Consider the following 16,797-nt stretch of genomic DNA (forward strand, 5'->3'; position numbering starts at 1 on the left):
ACCTGAGAAATAAGAGTCTCTTTGCATAATCTAGCCCTGTTCACATTACTCAGTTTTCCACATAACAATTCAGCACCCCTCTAGGTCCTCCTCTGCCATCATGTCCCAGGACCTGAACCCTCCCTCCCCCACTACCCCAGAATCCTTTACTTTGGTGCAATACACCAGACATAGTCCAAATTCTGCTTTGAGTTTATTGTTCAACTTTTTATTTTTTTTGTACCTGTATACATTTCATTGAAGATATCTTTAACATTTAGATGGAAAAGAGTTCTGCCAATATTTTCCTCTAAGTAGTTGATAGTTTCTGGTCTAACATCCAAGGGGTGTTGAAATTCCCTACTATGACTGTGTTGCTGTTAATATATTGCTGTAGCTCTTTCAGTGGATGTTTGATATATTTAGATGGCCTCTCAGTGGGTGTATAGATGATAATAATCATTAAGTCTTCTCAATTGACTGATCTTCTGAGGATTAAGTAATGTCCATTCCTATCTTTTTAATTTTATTTATTTTAAGATTTAACATATCAGCAGTTTATTTGTTGATAAAACTCAAACTGGAAGTGGTGCCTCAACTGGCAAACTTCTGGACTTAACCAGTCTCTCCTGAGTAGATACAGGCTTTCAGACCCAGGAATCTCTCCTAAGGCCCCTCTTTGTCCATGAGCCACACATTTGCACTCACCTGTGACTTGGTGGGTTCCCAAAATATTCTGAGTCTTCTCCTGTGTTCTCAGGTGATCTTCTTTGTTATTCTTAGTTGAATGGGGGAAAGGAGAGCTTTTAAAAAAAAAACTTTCGTGCCCAGGCTACTGAGGTTCTTGGTTGGATTCTTTTTTTTTTTTTTTAATGAATTTTTATAATATAATATTTACTTTTTTATTATTGGATGGAGACAGAGAAATTGAGGCGGGAGAGAGAAAGAGATAGACAGAGATATAACTGCAGCCTTACTTCATGACTTGGGAAGCTTTTCCCCTGCAGCTGGGATCCAGGGGCTTGAACCTGGGTCCCTGGATATTGTAATGTGTGCATTCAGCCCATTGTGTCACCACCTGGCCCCCCGTGTTTGACCCTTTACACAAGTAAGAAAAGCTTTAAATTGTGTTTCCTGTGTTCTAACCATTCTACTCGAACTTTTGGTTTTCTACTTGAACTTTGGCTAATGCTTTCATTTCCTTTGCCTAAGACACAAATCTTTATGCAGTCTGGGCTCTAGAAGAGCTCACAAGACTTTTACTTTGACTTGAATGGCCTGGGCAGGGCAGTCTCCTTGCTAGGAACACTAACCCATCATGGAAAAGTAATATTTTATGTTCCGAATTATGACTTTAGGGACCGAGAAAGGAATATGGAAGTGATAGAAAAGAGAAGGGGAAAGGAATTCACTAACTTTTTTGAAAGAAGAGGACTTGATATGGTACCCAGTCTAGAGAATCTATGGCTTGCCCTGGGCTTATATTTTTAGTTTAAAGTAATCTTCATACCAAAAAGGGCTTCAGGAAAATACCAGCTTTCTATGGAACTTCAGGAGGTCTGTCTAGTATCTTTGATACTAAGGAGAAAACTAGGATATAGACTAAGGCTATGAAAACTTCCATATGTTTATGGATTAACTGAGGGTCTTGTTAAAGTAGACTCAGTTTCAGGAGGTTTGGGACAGACCCCAAATTATGCATTTTTATAAAGGCCCTACTTGTTGCCAACAACGATATTGAGGTAGGAAAGAGAATGCCAAAGTACAGAAAGAGTTAGTTAACCAAACTGTAAGAAGGAGAGAAGCTCCCAGATAACAAGACACCTTGAGAAAGGTAGCACCCCCTGCCCAAGTGGTATATTATGCTGAGGCTAAACTTTCCCAGACATCGCTGTGCAGGAAAAGATACAGTAACTGAGGCCACCAGACCCTGAGCAATGTGTACAGGTCCCACCCCCATAACCTTGAAGCCTCTGCTTCTGTAATGATGCTGTTTGCTCTCAAGCCTGCACCCTCTATATGAGCTTGTTCTGTCCCTTTGTTTGAGACAGAGAATTCTTTAAGAGCAAGAGCTCTTTCTGTGGCCTGTTAATGCTAATAAAGTTCCTTCTTGTTGACTCCATCTGTTGGCTCTGATTCTTGAATCCAAAAAAATATCACTATAGTGAATGATGTGGACATTGTCAGTAATTACCAACTCTGGCTCCACATCAAAACCAAACAGAAAGCTTTTAGAAATTCTAATACAGGGCTGGAGAGTTAGCATAAGGGTCATGCAAAAATTTTCATGACTGAGGTTCCAAAACTCCTGGTTCAGTCCTCACTACCACCATAAATCAGAGCTGAACAATTATCGGGTTTAAAGAAGAAGGAAGGAAAGAAAAGGAGATGCACTAGATGGTAGTGCACCTGGTTGAGTGCAGATATTACAGTACACAAGGATCCAGGTTCAAGCCCATGGTCCCCACGTGCAAAGGGAAAGCTTCAGAAGCAGTGAAATAGTACTGCAGGTCTATCCCCATAGATCACGCCACCAACACTATCACACCTCCTTTTCTTCTCAATTTCTTTCTGTCTCTATCCAAAGTAAATCAATAAATAAAAGTAACTCTTAAAAGAAAAAAAGAAAGGTATCCCAAGATCTATGGCATGAAGTACGAAGTTTGGTTCCTGGCGCCACACATGCCAGAATGCCATTTTGATGTTCTTTTTCTCATGTAAATAAACAAATCTTTAAAAAGAAAGAAATTCCAAGCTCTGGATTGCACCCCAGAACAATCCAATTGAAACCTCTGAAATGTGGTACCTATAGATTTTTAAAATATCCTAGAGATTCCAGTGTACTGCTAAGATTTAGAATGATTGATGCAAAAGATAGGATTTAGAGAAGATATAATTCTGTTAAAGATATCAATAGGGAATGGTGAAAGATAATGTTGCATGGTGATTTTGTCAGGACTGCAAGTTTGAGCTTTAAGGGAGAAGAGAATATCTTGTCAAGATATTTTATAAATTGTAAATATAACCATTATGAAAAAAAAAGTGTAATCACATTTTAGCCAAATAAACACGGAGGCTGTTCTTCAAAATTTAGTCTACAATATGATGTGAAAATATATACTTCCTTATGAATAAACATAAATATGTTCTTAGGGTCATTCCCACAAAAACAGTCTGCTGTCAGTGAGGTTGTCTCCTAGCAAATCCACTCTATCATTTCTAAATCAGAAAGAAGATTAGAAATGGGATTTTCAGCTCCGATGAAGTTGAAGAGTGATGTTTATGCCAGAGAAATACTTCCTGCTGTGGCTAGAAAAAAAATTGCTTTGGAGGAAAAAGGCTCTTAAATTCTTATGCGTTATGAATTTATGAAAATGAAACTCTCAGCTTGGACATAAATGTAACTGCCTCCCTCCCACATCTAAGAATGGCAGCAGAAGAGTAATTTGATGCATTATATTCAAAGAGTTTATTCTCATCTATATAAATTCCCATTTCTCAGGGTTGAAAATAAAGAAGAGACAAAGTAAGCAAATGAAAAAGGTTATTGTGTTTTATTCAGATATGGTACTTAGTTCTATGTGTCAATTTTACTGAGTCAGAAGGTGTCAAAGTTTGGGTATTTCTTTTGGGTTTGTTTGCATGAGATTAACATTTAGTTAGTAGACAAAGTAAAGCAAATTGCCCTTCCCAGTATGGGTGGACAACATCCAATCAGTTGAAGGCCTGAATATAACAAAAATCTGTCTTTTTCATCATGAAATGAATTATCTTGGCCACTGGATTTGAACTGAAATATACACTCTTTTCTTGTCCTTGGGCTTGAAGTGAAATATTAATTCTTCATGGGTCTCAAGCCTCTTAATCTTTGAAGAAGTTATTGACCATGAGCTTTCCTAAGTCTCCAGTTCATTTACTCACACTGTAGATATGGCACATATCAACTCATATATGTTTTCACTTTTGCCTCCTCATATAAAGTAATAATATAATAATAGGCAAATAGGTGAATTCTATAAAAAATTCTGGCTAATAGTTTGTAGGGGTAATTTTTTCCCACCTTTTGTATGCTTCCAGCTTTTCCATTTTTCTGTAAGGAACATGTGTAATTATTGATTTTTAAAAGTGTTACTAAAAGTTGAGCATGAACAAAACAATTATGACTTATACTACAAGTATTTTAGAGCAGTGCTGCTTCTCAAACTTTCAAACCTATAGATATTATCTGGATTGTCAATAAATTTGTCCCCCATGAGGAATTGGAGTTCAGGAAATCAGGGGTAGATACTGAGTGGTGCAGTATCTGATCACTGTAAAAATAATTACAGCCTCTTTCTAGGGAACTGCCCTTTAATCTCTTCTTCTTTTTTTTTTCCTCCTCCAGGGTTATTGCTGGACTCACACCATGAATCCACCGCTCCTGGAGGCCATTTTTCCCCCTTTTTGTTGCCCTAGTTGTTGCAACCTCGTTGCGGTTATTATTGCCATTGTTGACGTTGCTTTGTTGTTGGATAGGACAGAGAGAAATGGAGAGAGGAGGGGAAGACAGAGAGAGGGGGGAGAGAAAGATAGACACCTGCAGACCTGCTTCACCGCCTGTGAAGCGACTCCCCTGAAGGTGGGGAGCCGGGGGCTCCAACCGGGATCCTTACGCTGGTCCCTGCGCTTTGCGCCACGTGCGCTTAACCCACTGCGCCACCGCCCGACCCCCCCTTTAATCTCTTCTTCCTGTATTTATCTTAAACATTTTAATTATTTATTTACTTATGAGATATTCAGAGAGAAAGAGATAGAGATGATATTCCACCTCACACCTGTGAGAATGAGCTCCATCAATAAAGTAAGAGAAGATAAGTGTTGGAGAGGATATGGAGAGAGGTACTTTACTACACTGCTCATGGGAATGTAAACTGGTGCAACCACTCTGGAGAACAGTACAGGGAATCCTTAAACAGATAAAAATGGAAATGCCTTATGATCTAGCAATTTCACTGCTAGGTATATGCCCAAAAGATAGAACATTGATTCAAAGGCATATATGCACCTCTATGTTCATAGCGACTTTATTCAAAAAAAACAAAAACATGGAAACAACCAAAATGCCCTTCAGTAGATAACTGGATAAAAACAGTTATGGAGGGAGTAGCGCAGCGGGTTAAGTGCACATAGTGCCAAGTGCAAGGACCAGAGTGAGGATCCCAGTTCCAGCCCCTTGTTCCCCACCTACAGGGGAGTCGCTTCACAGACAGTGAAGCAGGTCTGCAGGTGTCTTTCTCTCCCCCTCTCTGTCTTCTCCACTCTCCATTTCTCTCTGTCCTATCCAACAACGATGAAATCAACAACAATAATAACTACAACAGCAATAAAAACAAGGGTAACAAAAAAGGAAATGAATAAATAAATATTAAAAAAACAGCTATGGAACATTTATTCAACAAAAAGGATAATATTGTGTTCTTTGGGATAAAGTGAATGGAATTGGAGAAGATTATGCTCAGTAAAGCAACTAAGGAGATGAAGAACAACTACAGAATGGTTTCACTTATGCAGAATATAGACAATTGAATATACAAATGTGAAAAAAACTATCAACCTATTTTCAAGACTGTGGGAAAACTATAGTGGCTATCTATGAGGGTGGGAAGGGAACAGATCTTTGGTGATGAAAAATAAATAATTTTTTTTAAAAAGATAGAGATGATATAGAGATAGAACAAGAGCAGAAGGGTGGGGGATATAGCATAATGGTTATGCAAAAAGACTTTCATGCCTGAGGCTCTCAAGTCCCAGGTTCAATTCCCCACACTGCCATGTACTCTGGTAAAAAAAAAAAAAAAAAAAGAACAAGAGCAGAACACTGCTAAGCTTTGGCTAATGGTGGTGCTGAACTTTGAACCTGGACCTCATAACCTCAGGTATGAAAGCTTTTTTGTGTAACCACTATGTGTTCTCCCCAGTCATCCTTCTCCTGTTTTTATATCACCAACTCAGGACTTGGAAACATTCTACCATTCTTTTTACCTGACTCCAATGTGACAGGAAGGTTCTGGGAGGCAGCAATGGTATTTTTTCCATCTTTGCATCTTCCACCCCTAAATCCACAACATTTTCCTGAAATAGAACTTCTAAAATGTTGACAGAATCCAACTGAGTGTTCTGGTTTCCCAAGTCATATGAAAGCAGCAAGCTTCCTGATTTTCCACACAAAAAGGCAGGGAGAGAATTAACACAATAGGATTTTGTCTGGTACCTTTTTTGCCCTGCTAATGTATTTACTTTTCTGTAAGTCTAGCTCTAATTTTTTTGAGAGTCATATTTTAAAACCTTAATGTTTCATATACTTTTATGATAGTATGGCCTTTCCTACTGAGTGCTAAAAAATCTTGAGGGATGCTGAATTTACTCAGTTTATAATTCTATACATGAGAATGTATGTGCTTGTATAGATAAAATGTTTAAATGTTAACCTTTTTCATTTTTTATCTAAATGTATGATATTGAATATAAATTTTGGCCTAGGCCTATATATGGGCAAAACCAACTGAACTAGTCAATTAGTTGCATACGGTGATATAGCAAGACTTAGAAAGAAGTCTGAGTAGGTCATACATTTCAATTTTGAATTGAGTCTTCTTATTCCCCATCCCATTACTCGCAAAGCAACATACTACAGTGATTAGTTTTCATTTCTTTTTTTTTTTTTTCCTCCTCCAGGGTTATTGCTGGGCTCGGTGCCTGCACCATGAATCCACCGCTCCTGGAGGCCATTTTTTCCCCCTTTTGTTGCCCTTGTTGTAGCTTTGTTGTGGCTATTATTATTGCCCTTGTTGGCGCAATTAGTTGTTGGATAGGACAAAGAGAAATGGAGAGAGGAGGGGAGAGAAAGATAGACACCTGCAGACCTGCTTCACCGCCTGTGAAGCGACTCCCCTGCAGGTGGGGAGCCGGGGGCTCGAACCGGGATCCTTACGCAGGTCCCTGCGCTTTGCGCCACGTGCGCTTAACCCACTGCGCCACCGCCCGACCCCTTAGTTTTCATTTCTCAATGTTGTCTGTGATATTATTTCATTACTGTTAGAGTACTACCATTACTATTGTTAGAATTCTTTTAAAGTATTCAGAATATAAATCTTACACCAGTGCTAACCTTCCCTGTCATCCAATTTTTCAGAACTTTGCAGAGTATCTTGTCATAGTATGATAATAGAAGTTCAGGTTGTGCAGGGGAGTCCCTTCACAGGCGGTGAAGCAGGTCTGCAGGCATCTATCTTTCTCTCGCCCTCTCTGTCTTCCCCTCCTTGCTCCATTTCTCTCTGTCCTATCCAACAACAAGGGCAACAAAAGGGAAAATAAATAAATGAATATAAAAACAAATAAAAAAAAGTTCAGGTTGTTTGCATATGCATTCCCGTTTACTTGTCTTCATTAAGTGGAAGATGCCAAGTGGTTAATGAATGTTGTTTCTCATTTTGTAAAAGGATTATTCGATATACATATATATATATATATATATATATATATATACACACATGCCTAAAAGAAACAGTCATAGGTGCACTGACCCTTCTCCTTTAAATAGCACATTTTGAAACATTCCATCTATCTATGTAAAATTTTAAGTGATTTTTATTTCCAAAATTACATGTCAACAGGAGTAAGGTTCCACATCGTTCCTACCACCAGAGTTCTGAATCTCTAGTCTTTCCACAGCAAGCCACCGTAGTTCTCCTAAGGTTACAGACATGGGCCAACCATCATCTCTACAATTACCTGTCTACATTTGTATTTAATTTCCTCCTTTTCCTTCTAGATCCAGTCCTCTCTTCCCCACCCGCCACAGCTTTGCCCCTCCTTAAAGCTCCTTTCCACCTATGATATCAGAAGTAGAGTGAGAACTTCTGCCCCCACCCCTGCGCCAGTGATTGACAAACTTCCAACTTCCTGGCAGAGACCTTCCCCCAGCCACTGCCCTGAATTCACCCTCTCCTTGGGAGGGGGAGTGCTCTGCAAGTCAAAGAAAAGCCTCCGCCCTTTTAAAACTCCAGCGGCTGGCCTTCAGGGCTTCTGTTTTAGATAACACCACTTTAAGACTAAGAGTTTTTAACAAGATTATGAGAATTTAGAGCACTCCTAACTAGGATTGCTGCCTCCTAACTAGGCTTGCTGCTTGACTTTGCTTTTCCAATAGGGTGCCCACATCAGAGTTTTAAAGTGTAAAATCATCGGGAGTCGGGCTGTAGTGCAGCAGGTTAAGAGCACTACAAAGCAAGGACCCTTGTAAGGATCCTGGTTGGAGCCCCCGGCTCCCCACCTGCACGGGAGTCCCTTCACAGGCGGTGAAGCAGGTCTGCAGGTGTCTAAAGAAAAAAATAATAATAAAGTGTAAAATCTAGTAAAGTTTTATATCCACCCTTATTCATAGCCACTCCAAGGGTGTTACATGAGAGACAAAATACAGCTAAATATGTGTCTGAACAAGTAATTAGATAAACTTGTGATAAATTTATGAGTAAATTACTAAGATCCTAACAGTAAACTAAGTTCTAATATTGTGCATAAATTGTTTAAGCAATTTTAAAATCATACTAAAGAAGTGATAATCATTTTATTGTTAAATAGGTCTTCCAAAATTATATAAAGATATTTAAGCCAATTTTAATCATTGAGTTATCAATTCTAGTGAACTCCTAACTTGGTACAAGTTTTTTATTTCTCCTGGCCTTGTGTATGTCTTGCAGGTCACAAGTGAACAACTACAGCTGTGACAAGCCTTCACATGAAGAACCAACCTCTCATATAGTTCTTGCAGAGATTAAGGCTAACTGCTGTTCACCCCCTTAAACCAGTACTAACCTTTCCTGACAACATTTTTAAAATATTTATTTATTTATTCCCTTTTGTTGTTTGATTGATGTCGTCATTGTTGGACAGGACAGAAAGAAATGGAGAGAGGAGGGGAAGACAATGGGAGAGAAAGATAGACATCTGCAGACCTGCTTCACCGCCTGTGAAGTGACCCCCAAATTAATACTTTTTAAATTGAATCTGTTAATGTAAAAGTAGACTTTACTAAGCTCTTCTTAAATACTTTAAAAGATCAATTTATCTGGAAAGTTAACATGAATAATTTATAATTCATTTTCCAGCTGAAAAAGAAGTAAAATGAATCCTGATGATTTCCCTCAACTCAATAGCATGGTTATTTTTTACATGTTTTTTTGACAAATGATCAACTGATGGTTACATGATGATGATATAAATATAAAATATAGAATATAAAGTTTCAACACTAATCTTTTTTTCTCATTAAGATTTACCTATTACTATTATTGTTATTTTAACTTTCTCTAAGACTGTAAGAAACCCCTTGCATCCTCTTTAAGACCTGCATTTCTCCTAGTTCTGGCACCTCTAGGATATGCCCATACTTCTTGAAATTCCTTTTCTATGATTCCTTATCACCATACCAACCCTGTCAACTTTAACTGAATCGCTACTGGTGCTGCCACCCTGCATTATGCTGCTATTGAAATCCTACTGTGGACTGTAACTGAGATAGCAGCCTGAGAAGTCAACCTTGCAACTCTTCAAATCTGGTGCTCCACTGTGACACCATTCTCTCAGACAACATTCTCATCCAACCTCAGGTTAATTACCAAACTCAAGCAAAACTATTATAGTTGTATGCCCCCAGGAACATGCTTAAAATGGTTTTCCTAGCTTTCTTTTACCCTAAAATCCCTAATCTCATCTGCCCTGATCCTACTTTCTGGTTCTTGTTCATTAACCATCTTGTCTCAATTTAGGTTATACCACCTTCCAGACACCAGGCTGCAGATGCTACCATGACTCCACTCCACCTTCTCTGGGCAGATGATCTCACCAATGTGTTCTGGACTCTCGCATCTCCAGAGCTCTGGTCCACTAGGGAAAGAAAGAAACAGGCTGGGGGTATGGATTGACCTGGCAATGCCCATGCTCAGCGGAGAAGCATCTACAGAAGCCAGAACTCCTACCTTCTGCTCCCCATAAACAACCTTGATCAATGCTCCCAGCGGGGGAGAAGTGATAGGATGCAGATAACGGGACTCTGCACTCCAGCTCCATCAGCACCCAGGGAGAGAAGGAAAAGGAGAGGGACATATGGGGGTATCTTTGATGTCATGAGTGGTTTAGAGGGAAAGAGAGGATTGAATCAGGAAAAGAAGGAGTAACTTTGTATAAATGTGAACAGACAGTTGTAGAGAAGATGGTTGGCCCATGTCTACAACCTTAGGGGAACTGTGGTGGACTGCAGTGTAGAGAGTGAAGATTCAGAACGCTGGTGGATTCAAATCCCTGTTGACATGTAATTCTGTAATTTAAAAATATAAAAATAAATAAATAAAATTTTAAAAGAGATTTACCTATTACTCATGAACATGTGAGAGAGGCAAGGGATAGGAGGGAAGCCAGAGTACCATCACAGGATATGTGGTGCCAGGAATAAACCCTGGGAACCCATTTAAGTCTGGTGGTCTACCATTTGAACTATTTCTCCAACTGTTAAAAACTGATCTTGTTATAACCAAAACTAAGTGTAAGTTCAGAAGTCAACTGAATGGAATCAACCAATTAATAGAAATCAGCTAACATAGTATATAGCACGTGTGCTGCCAAGACCAAACTAGAACTGAGCCCTAAGGAGAAGCAGTGCTGTCTTTTAGTGATCTGCAGTAAACTGTCATTAAAAGATTGAAACTTAGCAGGGACCCCTCAAAGAAGGAAATCTAAATACTTCTTAGCTTTAGGTAACAATGTCATTCTAATACATGAACGTGATCTAACTAACCCTATATATCGGGTTGTTGGAAAGCTCATGGCACAGTTTTGCAAAGACAGAAAAAAATAGGTCATGATGTTTCCTACAATTTTTGGCTGAAATTAGTCTGTTCCTTTTTTGGCATCAGTTTGTTACAGAAAAAAATTAAATGCAGGGAGTCAGGCGGTGGCGCAGTGGGTTAAGTGCACGTGACGCAAAGTGCAGGGACCGGCGTAAGGATCCCGGTTCGAGCCCCCAGATCCCCACCTGCAGGGGAGTCACTTCACAGGCGGTGAAGCAGGTCTGCAGATGTCTTTCTCTCCCCTCTCTCTCTGTCTTCCCCTCCTCTCTCCATTTCTCTCTGTCCTATCCAACAACAAAGCAACGTCAACAATGGCAAAAATAACTGCAAAAAGGCTACAACAACTAAGGCAACAAAAAAGGGGAAAAAATGACCTCCAGGAGTGGTGGATTCATGGTGCAGGCACCGAGCCCAGCAATAACCCTGGAGGAAAAAAAAATTAAATGCATTATTTGAGGTATACTTCACTTTGCGTAATTGTGTCACATGCCTGGGTTTGGGTGCAACAAGTTCTCTGCTCTAAATGGTCTCTTGGCAGATATTTAGTTTGTAGAAGTAGGTTAAATAGCACCCCCTAGGGTTGTAGAGCTAGTCTTCTCTGCCTACATGTGGAAGAAATATTAAAAGTCTCTGACTTTCCACAGTGTACACAAAAGACTCTTGATAAGAACCTCAGGGCTAAATTGAGGAGGATTCTGGGTAAATTCACTCCCCACTCTGAATCCCCAGACTATTAACTTGCTCAGGACATGGTGCTCTTTATTCTGACAAGCTCAGCCTCAGGGCTCTGAACTGGCTAACTTGTATGTTATTCCATTACACATATATTGTATTGGATAATAGCACCACAGACTAACCAAGTTCAATTAACGGATTGTTGTTCTTTGCAGACCTCTTGGTTCTCCTGAGTGCTTCTAAGGGTTTTGTGATTTCCAAGGGTCTGACAGAAAGATTTCAGTGAGGCACACTGAAGATGGTTTCAGAGTTTACTATTTTATGTGAAAGGACAGTAGTAGTAGGACTGTATCATCAAAAGTCACATGGGGCCAAACTGGCAGTCCTTCAGGTTCAGCACCATTCATCTTGATTGACATACTTTCTTTCTAAAGTGTCATTTTCAAAAAAGAAACATGAATTTGTGTCCATTACAGGATTAGATCAGCTGAGTCACAGAGTAGTGTATAGTATTTTTTACCTGCAGTTAGATTTTACAGAAAGTCCTTCAAAAGAATTCCTACATCTTTAGAAAGAAAGACACTTTCTCTCTCAGTTTTCCTCTGTGTCTACTAATAAATAAAATATTTAACAAATATTTATTTATTCCCTTTTGTTGCCCTTGTTGTTTTATTGTTGTAGTTATTATTATTGTTGTTGTTAGATAGGACATAGAGAATTGGAGAGAGGAGGGGAGCACAGAGAGGGGGAGAGAGAGACATCTGCAGACCTGCTTCACCACTTGTGAAGTGACTCCCCTCCAGGTGGTGAAACTGGGTCTCAAACTAGGATCTTTGTGCCTTGCAAAGACTCCCATAAATAAAGTAGTTTTAAAGGATAGTGCCTGACAGGATGTATGCTTGTACAGAAAATAAGTTTCTGTGAGAGGAAGAGTGAGAAGATAATATATGTTGGGTTTCTTAGGGGCCCTCTTTCCTGGGCACATACTCCTGGCTTACCTGCTCTGTGGCGCACCAGATATTTTCAGCCGGTCAAGCTGGAGTTCCATGGTCAGCACTAGTGAGGTACTCTGCCTGACAGACCTGAGAGTCACCTTAAGAACAATGGCTTTCAAAGTGGTAATCAAATTGAATTTTAACAGTGGCCTCAAATTGTTAATACATTTCTAATAATGACTTCTTCTTTGAAATATTAAATCTCTTAAAAACTTAGACCAAGGGGAGAAAAAAGAAAGAACAGTGGTTTTGCCACAACCAATCTGTTTTTTGTTAGTTGATCTACCTTTTTACACTCCCTTCTGCTTATAAAATTTCATTTTGTACAACTCCTCCGAGTTTCTCTCTGCTACATTTGATGCTCTCTAATTTGAATGAACTTTTACTCAAATAAAACTCTAATTATTTTAGTATTCCTCAGTTCATCTTTTAAAGCTTTCAAATGCCAAAATAATTGGAAGAAGAACTTTTACTCAAATAAAATTCTAATTATTTTAGTATTCCTCAGTTCATTTTTTAAAGCTTTCAAATGCCAAAATACTTGAAAGAAGACGGTTCATGATTATATATTTTCTCCTTTCTTCCTTCTTTCCTTCCTTCCTTCCTTCCCTTCTTTCTTTCCTTCGTGTGTGTGTGTGTGAGTGTGTGTGTGCGCGTGTGTGTGTATTCACTACCTACTTCTTTCACTCAGGAATCAATCTACTCTACTGGTTGTGCTAAAAATGGCACACTCGGGAATCCGGTGATAGCGCTGCGGGTTAAGTGCAAGTGGTGCAAAGCGCAAGGATTGGCTTAAGGGTCGCAGTTGGAGCCCAGGGCTCCCCACCTGCAGGGGAGTCTCTTCACAGGCGGTGAAGCAGGTCTGCAGTGTCTTTCTCTCCTCCTCTCTGTCTTCCCATCCTCTCTCCATATCTTTCTGTCCTATCCAACAATGACAGCATCTATAACAACAATAATAACCGCAATAAGGGCAACAAAGGGGAAAAATAGTCTCCAGGCGCAGTGGATTCGTGGTGCAGGCACCAAGCACCAGCAATAACGCAGGAGACTAAATAAATAAATAAATAAAATTGAAAAAATGTCACAACTATTTTCCTTAAACTGCTCAAGAAAAAAAAATCCTATACATCCAGCACACTTGCTGTTTTCATTTAATTTTAAATGGAAATAGAACTCTGAAATGAATATCTCAATTATTTCTGCCTCCATTAACTGATTACCCTTCCAAATTGCTATTTCCAGGTTAAATTCCAGAATTTTCTTTCTGGTTTTCTTGAACTATTTTCAAAAGACGTCTTGGGTGGAAGTGGAACTGCAAACAAGAAACAGGATTTTACTAGGGTAGAATAAAGTAGAAAAAATACCGCAGTGTTTTCACATTATCACCATGACATTTCTAATGATCTACAAAGGATTTTTTTTTTTTCAGCCTCCTAAGTGCCTCTTGAAAACCTTGGTGACATATGCAATAGCTACTGACTAATTTGTTCTGGCAGAAAAATGAATTCAGTATTACTGATAAAATGTTTTCTAGCACAGCTCTTATTCAGGTCATTGAGTGGCTTTTCACTGGTGGAAAGTAGAATTTACCTTCAATGAAATAGTACTAAGGAGAAAGAAAGAAGTAACATTTTGACCTACTCCAACATTAGTAAAATGTAAACCACAGCCATTTTTTCTGGAAGCAACATTTCAACAGTTTGTACTTCTGTAGTTTGTGTGTCAATCTGATTTATTTATTAATTTTTAGCAAGGGGAATTAAGGGTGTGAAAACAGTCTGTGAATACACAACTGTAAGAAGTAACATTTTAAATAATTTTTTAAATATTTATTTTATTTATTTTCCCTTTTTGTTGCTTTATTGTTGTAGTTATTATTGATGTTGTCCTTGTTGGTTAAGACAGAGAGAAATGATGAGAAGAGGGGAAGACAGAGAGGGGGAGAAAAAGACATCTGCAAACCTGCTTCAGCACCTGTGAATTGACCCCCCTGCAGCCATGGGCTGAACCCGGATCCTTATGCTAGTCCTTGTGCTTTGTGTCACGTGCGCTAAACCCACTGCGCTACCGCCCAAGAATTAACTTTAAGCTGCTTTCAATTTAGTGTCTGAGATAATTTCATTTCTCTAGAGAAGTTCTAAATAAAGAGGAATACTGGATAATAGTTTACCCCCAAGCTGTGTAGCTCCCTAAAGCAGCAAAGGATGAGTATTAAATGGGGGAGAATTGAGAAGTCCCCACAACAACTTTGGAATTAAGGAAACACTAGGTACTGGTTTAAATGGGTGTGGCAATATGGGGGAGGGTCACAACTCTATTCTCCTCTCCAGCCCTCCCCCACCCCCTGCCCTTTTAAGTAGATGTGTGGGTAGTTGTCTCCTGGTAGAGTGCGGATGTTGAGTGATTGGGTTGCTGAGTGGGAGGAAATAAAGCTCTTCATTATTCCTCTTTTGGAAATAAAGAGAGGGAAAAAATTGCAATCATCAAGTCTTTTCATTTCCTTACAATTTATCTGTGCAGTTTGCATACTGCTGGCTTCCTTTCCATAGGTGAGATTACTTCTGCTGACATCAAGAGGTGAACAAATGTGGGAAAAAGAAAATTAAACTCCAAGGGTAGCTTTTGTTTTGATGTTTGCTGCACGGCCTTTCTTTTGGTAAAATTAGATACCTCTGCTACTGTCAGGGGATTCTAATATTGATAATTCAGGGCAGAACACTTTCAACAAATCCCCAAATGCTTAAAACAATAGTCAGTTTTGATAATGAATTACAATTTCTTAGATTTCACATTTACTTTTTTCAGAAAAGAGATACCTGAAAACTTATAAAAATGCCCTATGTTTAGCTATGCCAGGGGATAAAGCCCCTTCTACAGTCATAAAAGACCCCTCAGTCACAATCATACCAAATAAATGCATATTTAATCGGGGTCTATTGACAGCTGAAGTGAAAAAGAGTCAGAGAGTTTACTCATAGTTGACCTTTATGGGGGATGTCTAAGTTACTCTTAAGGCAAAATTTGAATCTACATATGATAATATGAAATGTAGCTGATTACTCAACAAGATCATAGTTTTAGGTAGCATTTAACATTTTCCCCCAGAGATAAGAGCTTTACATATACATGCTTCTGGCTGGCTTTGCTTAAATTAAATTCGTTTGGATTCACCCACAGTCCATCCACCCACAGTCCATTGTGCAGTTGGGTAGATCATTGTTTGCTCAGCCTCCAGGCTGACGTCAGCCCTGTTCTGTGTCCAACTTCCTATCATTGGCGGATATACTGCGTGACAACACTGTAGTGGTTATTTATACATGGGGCTGGGGGATCAGGACACAGACCTTTGGTGAAGAGAGTGGTGAGAAAAAAAAAAGAAAGATTTTATTGTAAACCATTAGCCCCTCAATAAAAAATAAGTTAAAAAAGAAAGAAAGAAAGAATATGTCCCTTCTTAGGGCTGGGTGGTGGCGCACCTAGTTGAGCGCCCATGTTACAATGCCCAAGGACCCTGGTTTGAGCCCCCAGTCCCCCCCTGTAGGAGGCAAGCTTTGCGAGGGGTGAAGCAGGCCTGCAGGTGTCTTTCTATCTCTCCCTCTCTATCAGAGTACTCCCTTCTGTCTAAATTTCTGACTGCCTCTATAAATAAAATAAAGATAATTTTTAAAAAATTAAAAAGAAAAGAATATGTCTCTTCTTTTCTTGTTTCTAGATTATATAAACAATATATGTATGGAGGCTCTTTGTTCAACCTACAGCACCACAATGAGTAAATTTAAAATATATATCATAAAAGCACAAAAAGTATTCATTCCTTTTGTATAAATACAATAAAGACACAATTTCTCATTTTGCCTTGTAGGTGTCTGCACACCACTCTTGACAGCAACTTAATTCTTCTTCTACCACTGTGTACTGGGTCCCCATTGCAGTTATTGTTCTTCTGTCTGTCAGCATCCTACCACAAGCAGATTATACAGACACTCCTTATATACCACAGGAACATTCTCGCAGTCTCCTAGTATTTCTCACTGGTTTGAGGCCCTTCTAGAATTTGTGCTGCTATTCCTATACCAGTGTGACTCAAAGGCTCAATGATGAGAACCCACCACCTCTTCCTAGTATAATAGTCAGATGTGGCAATAGACAGGTCTCAAATAGGTCAAATGAGTAATGGTTTCTTTCTTTCCAGACTTGCCTCTCTCTTATGAGACCTGAGTAGAAACAGAAGTTCATGTACCTGCGTTAGCTCCAGAAAATATTCC

The sequence above is a fragment of the Erinaceus europaeus genome, chromosome 8, assembly GCF_950295315.1.
Source record: "Erinaceus europaeus chromosome 8, mEriEur2.1, whole genome shotgun sequence".
NCBI classification, from domain to species: Eukaryota; Metazoa; Chordata; class Mammalia; order Eulipotyphla; family Erinaceidae; genus Erinaceus; species Erinaceus europaeus.